This window comes from Mizuhopecten yessoensis, unplaced genomic scaffold (genome assembly GCF_002113885.1).
Source record: "Mizuhopecten yessoensis strain PY_sf001 unplaced genomic scaffold, ASM211388v2 scaffold383, whole genome shotgun sequence".
In the NCBI taxonomy this organism is placed as follows: domain Eukaryota; kingdom Metazoa; phylum Mollusca; class Bivalvia; order Pectinida; family Pectinidae; genus Mizuhopecten; species Mizuhopecten yessoensis.
The window spans coordinates 279,959-286,908 of NW_018403519.1; positions in this window are offsets into that span (position 1 = coordinate 279,959).

Here is a 6,950-nt window from a genome sequence, read left to right on the forward strand (position 1 = left end):
TACTAGGACGTTAACAATATTACTAAGAAGTTTACAATATTACTAGGAAGTTAACAATATTAACAATATTACTGATCAGTAATACACTTATATATCTAAATATCTTAATCTAAATAGTGATTCAACAGACATGATCAGGAATAAGTATATTACTGGGAAGTTAACAATGTACTAGGACGTTAACAATATTACTAGAAGTTTAGAATATTACTAGGACGTTAACAATATTAACAATATTACTAGGAAGTTAACAATATTAACAATATTACTGATCAGTAATACACTTATATATCTAAATATCTTAATCTAAATAGTGATTCAACAGACATGATCAGGAATAAGTATATATCTGGGAAGTTAACAATGTACTAGGACGTTAACAATATTACTAGAAATTTACAATATTACTAGGACGTTTACAATAGTACTAGGACGTTAACAATATTAACAATATTACTAGAAAGTTAACAATAGTACTAGGACGTTAACAATATTACTAGGACGTTAAAAATATTACTAGGACGTTAACAATATTACTAGGACGTTAACAATATTAACAATATTACTAGGAAGTTAACAATATTACTAGGACGTTAACAATATTACTAGGACGTTAACAATATTACTAGGAAGTTAACAATATTACTAGGAAGTTAACAATATTACTAGGACGTTAACAATATTACTAAGACGTTTACAATATTACTAGGAAGTTAACAATATTACTAGGACGTTAACAATATAACTAGGACGTTAACAATATTACTAAGAAGTTAACAATATTACTAGGAAGTTAACAATATTACTAAGAAATTAACAATATTACTAGGACGTTAACAATATTACTAGAAGTTAACAATATTAACAATATCACTAGGAAGTCAACAATATTACTAGGACGTTAACAATATTACTAGGACGTTAACAATATTACTAGGACGTTAACAATATTACTAAGAAGTTAACAATATTACTAGGACGTTAACAATATTACTAAGAAGTTAACAATATTAACAATATTACTAGGAATTTAACTAGTTGTTACTTGTTATTAGGACGTTAACAATATTACTAGGACGTTAACACTATTAACAATATTACTAGGAATTTAACTAGTTGTTACTTGTTACTAGGACGTTAACAATATTAACAATATTACTAGGACGTTAACAATATTACTAGGAAGTTAACTAGTTGTTACTTGTTACTAGGAAGTAAACAATATAACTAGGACGTTAACAATATTACTAGGAAGTTAACAATATTACTAGGAAGTTAACAATATTACTAGGACGTTAACACTATTACTAGGAAGTTAACTAGTTGTTACTTGTTACTAGGAAGTTAACAATATTACTAGGACGTTAACAATATTACTAGGACGTTAACAATATTACTAGGAAGTTAACAATATTAACAATATTACTAGGACGTTAACAATATTATTAGGAGGTTAACAATATCACTAGGAAGTGAACAATATTACTAGGAAGGTAACAATATTACTTGGAAGTTAACAATATTACTAGGAAGTTAACAATATTACTAGGAAGTTAACAATACATAATATCTGACTAGGAAGTTCACAGTTTCTTTAGAAAGTTAACAAAACATGATCTGCAATGTGTATAGCAGACTAGGAAGTCAACAAATGGTAATCATACTAGGAAATCACTATACTACCTAACAGGCTAACAACACTGTACCAGCATTACGAATATATATCTGAATAGAAAGTTGATTATCTTACTTAGATATCAAAATATGATCAGCAATAAGTAAACATGACTAGGTACTAAACAAACATGATCATTTGACTAAAACAATTGAATAAAACACAAACAGTTCACATATTTCTGTCTGAATTGACAAGAAAATACCACAGATACCTTGCATTTTGATTGTAATCTTATAACACCAGACGAAGGGGTTACACTAATAAGTAATCTTATTGATTTAAAGATTTTTTTTATAAATTCTATCAAACATTCCATTCAATAGTCCTAATAAATTATTGCCACTCTTTTTGTAGCGAAACCCATCTTATTATTTCAATAATATAGCTAAACTGTATAGAATGAAACGTTATATAAAATGAAGAGACTTGCCTGTCATTGGACCAAGTGAAACTCCCTTTTATTGTGGAATTAAATCACTCAGTTGTATTTAAATAGTGTTCAATCATCACACGTTCAATGTTGCCTGTATATCCTGTACTAAAGGAGGCTTGTGACTGTTACTAACGTCTAAGTGGCATTTAAGATATATGATATCATCTAGCTCCAGGGAAACTTATACTTATTTATCAAACATGTTACATTAGAACATTCCAATAGTGGTTTACATCAGGTTACATAAGGGCTTCTAATAATACAACGTATACAACCAACAGCCAATTAGCCAGTACAGTTATTCAATTTTATAATGGATACAATACCGTAATAAACATACCATAAATATTTGAAATTTACATGTTAATAAATATACGGCTTGTTGAATTGTCATTTGTCACATATTCTAAATTTAGCGATGATAAAATGTGTTATGAGTCATGTTGTGACAACACATAACATGTAATCGGTTTACACTAAATGCTTTCTGGAGATTTTCTTTTTACATACCTGTAATAATTTGAATTTTCTGACACAAGTTAACTTGGTACAAGATAACAAGCAGTATGTTTATGGCACATCCAATAAAAACAGTTTGATGTGTAACTTTTCGCTTATTAAGGGTGACAAACTTCGAAATATCAGGTATTTGAGTTTGATGTTATATTTTCACTTCATTTTTATACTACGGTCTAAAACTAGTTAAATGAATTGTTGTCCCTGTACAGCACTTGTTTTTTATGTAAGAACAATGGCTCTATATAAATGTCATGTAATGATATGTGAGTTGGCGTTGCATACAGACAATCATTATATGTGAGGCCGAGTTCAAATCAATAACAGTTTAAGTCATTAAACTTTAACGATATTGATTCATGCTTATCACAGAGTTACCCATATCTACGTGTGTTATTATTGAATAGTTGTCGTCTTGTTCTGTTATGGTGAATATAGTCTTTATGTGGTTATCTTGGAGACAGTTGTCTCTATGAATAACAATAACTACACTTGTTATTGGTGAATGGTCGTCATCTTGTTCTGTTTTGGTGATTATAGTGTTTATATGGGTATGTTGGAGACAACTGTCTCTACGGCTACGAATGTACATCAGATAAACATATTGTCACCATGAAATCATGTAATGATAGTCATATTTCAAGGATCAAATGATATGTGTGATCTACAACTCATATATTTAGCTTTATTGCAAAACTTTTGGCAATGGAACCACCCGGTTAAGAAAATTAACGTAATATATTTTATCTTCATGTACTCTAAGTATTGAATAGAGTGTCCTTGTTTAGAAGTTACTCAAAACTTTAATCTTAAGTTATTAACAGAGGCAGGTTGTTCAAAGGGTGATTATTGGTCAATATACAAGGTAGAAACTTGTAATTTTGCATGCATTTTACTCTTCTAAAATGCTTGCTTATTTGAAAGTTTAAAAGTTTGAACACATTTAATAGTTGTATTTTAAAGATACACAAAAAATGAAATGTACACTAATGACCGATTAAGCTAATCACTGTTTGAGCAACTGGACCCTGGATGTAAGAAAATAATTTTGTTACTGATCAGCAAGAAAACAATTGTACCTAGACGTAAATGCAAGAAGCCCATTTTGGCGATCAGATTGTCACTGACAATAAAATATATTTCATACAGAATACGTATAACATAACATAATTCACGTAGATTGTATTAAAATATTTGACATTTTATGAGTGTGATATAAGAATAAAACAATAGTTGTAATAAATATTTGAAGGTACTGAATGCGTGTGGATATTTCGAGGAATACCCTTGGTATGTGAAAAGTAACAAAATCTTGATAAGTCTTCTTTTATAATAATTGGCCAAGTTCAACACAAAACACAAACGTTAAATTCCTGGTTTTATCACAGGCTTAAACCTACAAAAGAACTAAGTGTAGGAAGTTGTCAATAACATTGACATGAATGAATGTAATCCCAAATATTTGTACATACATTTTTGTCTATACCGATGACTTTACACACCCATTCATATAACACATTCTTATCTTAAAACGAAATTTGAAGCGCGTGGGAGTTCCATTCAGTGGTATAATGTCACCACAATAATAGTAAATTTACACATGTTAAGCATAACACGATTTTATCTCGATTGGTATGTCATTATAATTAGTTTGAAAGATTGTATACATTTCTTGTTACAGAGGCTTTTAGTCCAAAGCGAACTCGATATATTTACTGCCTGTCGGAAGGAGTAAATCCATTCTAAGAAAATAATTTTTATTTATACTTTTTTAGACTATACCTTGTGAAAAACGCCTGAAACCTAGCCAATTCCTTCAATTTCACATTCTAGGTATGTCGGCGATGTAATATTTAAATAACGAAGATATTATAACATCGCTCGTATATGCTCTTCTGAGCTTGAAATCCAAGGTATTACAGACTACTTCAACTTCCTCTAAATATCATGACTTCCGTGATAGATGTCGACTGCTGACGGACAAACTTACAACACAGGGTCTCCAAAGATGCAGATTAATGAAGACAATGTTCGCCATCATGATCTCATAGGGCAATTTGCTATTAATTTGTTTAATGTGTAAGTAGATGATTTTGGAGCATTGAGCTAATTAGTGTTGTATCACTATAATCCATTAAATTTTTTAACCTTTTTTAAAATGCAATGCAGGTTTATTACAGGATTTTTTTTAATTCTTTTTTAAAATTTGTTTTATTAGAGGATTTTAATAACTCTGAAACATAAACATACCTAGAAACAAACTACTCGATAGTTTATACCAAACGAGCTGTCTGGAGCTTTCTGTGAAATTAATGAGGATATAGACCCCTAATATACTTTGACAATGTTATCCTGAAAAAAAACCTGCGTCCCATATACATAAACAAACAACTCAGCTCCGATTTGACTATAAAGTGCTAGTAATATAAATAAACAAAATCCCCGGATCTAAAACATTGACTTTGTCATCATGATCATCAAAATAATTATAAATGGATCTTGAGGGATGGTATTTTTAATAACACTATTCCGGTTATTTGTAATACAAAGTTGTAATTGTAAACAGGTGGCCTCTGACTCTGAGGTAGTTCAAACAGATATTATGAAAGTAGTAGTTATAGTAAGACGGTCTCTAACGCAGATAATTATAGAAAGGCTGTCTATAAGGCAGGTTTAATAGATTTTATGAAAGTATTAGTTATAGGCAGGTGATTTCTAGGGCAGATTTGACAGTGGTTATTCATAGTTGGGTGTTATAGACAGATAGTTTCTTAGGCAGGTTTGACGTTTTATATAAATAGGTGGAAGCTACCAATTGTATGCTGGTTTGATTGTCGTTATACACATATGGTTACTATGTTGAAATACATAGGTGTGTTTAAGTCTACAGTAAACAATAATAAAGAAACGTTAGAATATTTTTATTTTTTTTCTCTGCATCTTTCAGTTGGCAGCAAAACTGTGTAACGAGTTGTAAAAATGTGTATTACGTGTAGCTGTTGTAATTTTCTATAACGATTACATTACCTTTAACCTCACCTTCACCCTTTACCTTATCCGGTGTTGTGCAATGGTTTATTCTAGATCTTATGCAATATACTATATGTTTTTAGTATCATCTCAGTACACAAAAGGACACATGGTGTTAGATGTAATAATTAGATAGTATTTGATGTACATTTTAGACAAACATATGTGTATTCCCTGACATGCTATATTGATCAAATGTATGCATGTCATGTTTCACAAGGGTGTATACAACATATAAGACATATCAATAATGCTTTTAATGTGAATCGTATCTTGCAATGTGTATGTTCTGTGTATTGCATCATTTTCAAAGTGCAGAAAATGCTAGAACTTGCAATACATGTGATAGGTAATACATGTGATAGGTATAGGCATTAAACTATGCATGTATGCGTCAGTATTTCGAGCCGTGTCAATGACAAATCCTAGCCATGCACCACAAAACTGGATCAGAACAGATACAATCTGTATTACTGTCTTATCAACTGTAGCTATGTGGAGAATGCGCCATTTTTAGCAATTTAACATTGCATGATACATATTTATAGTATTCAAAGGAACGTAGAGAAGTAAATCATGCATTCTTCATTCACATTTTGTAACTTGCTAGTTGAATGCAATTTTAGTGGTTATTTTTGGCTAGTTTCCAACCAAAAGATAATGCCGTTTGCAATTTAAAACGTGAAACTATCCTATGTTTTTAGTTTTTAAATTGAAAATTGAAAATGTCCTGAAATACTTTGTAATCAATAACCTATAAACGATCAATAATTTGAAAAATGTCGAACTTCACTTTCGTGCATCTGCAATACTTACCCAATATTTTTTGTATCTTTTCTATTTATATATAGTGTGTGAACCCACTTCACCACATTTTCACACGTTAAGATCAGTACACATGGTATTCGGATAATTTGTACATCTTTGTCACACATCCTTGATATTGACATCAATGTCGTCGACTATAGTGGTGAAGGTAACCTTGAGATATGATATCATAAACTGTATTTTAATTTAGAGTATTATCTCATAGTCATTCAGTGCTTAAACGTGTGTACATATTATACGATTGCGTCGTTCTTTACATACACGTATAGTTAATGTGTTAATCTCTTTGATTAGCATATATGGACCACAGCTCCATAGTAGTAGGTGTATTGTTACCAAACAGAATAGCTAATACACATTAGGTTATACCTCACTTGTTTCATGCTATGAAAACAATGCATTCATTGACAGATATCATATAAGATATTGTTTCAAAGAATTGATTCGTCATAGAATAATTGCTAT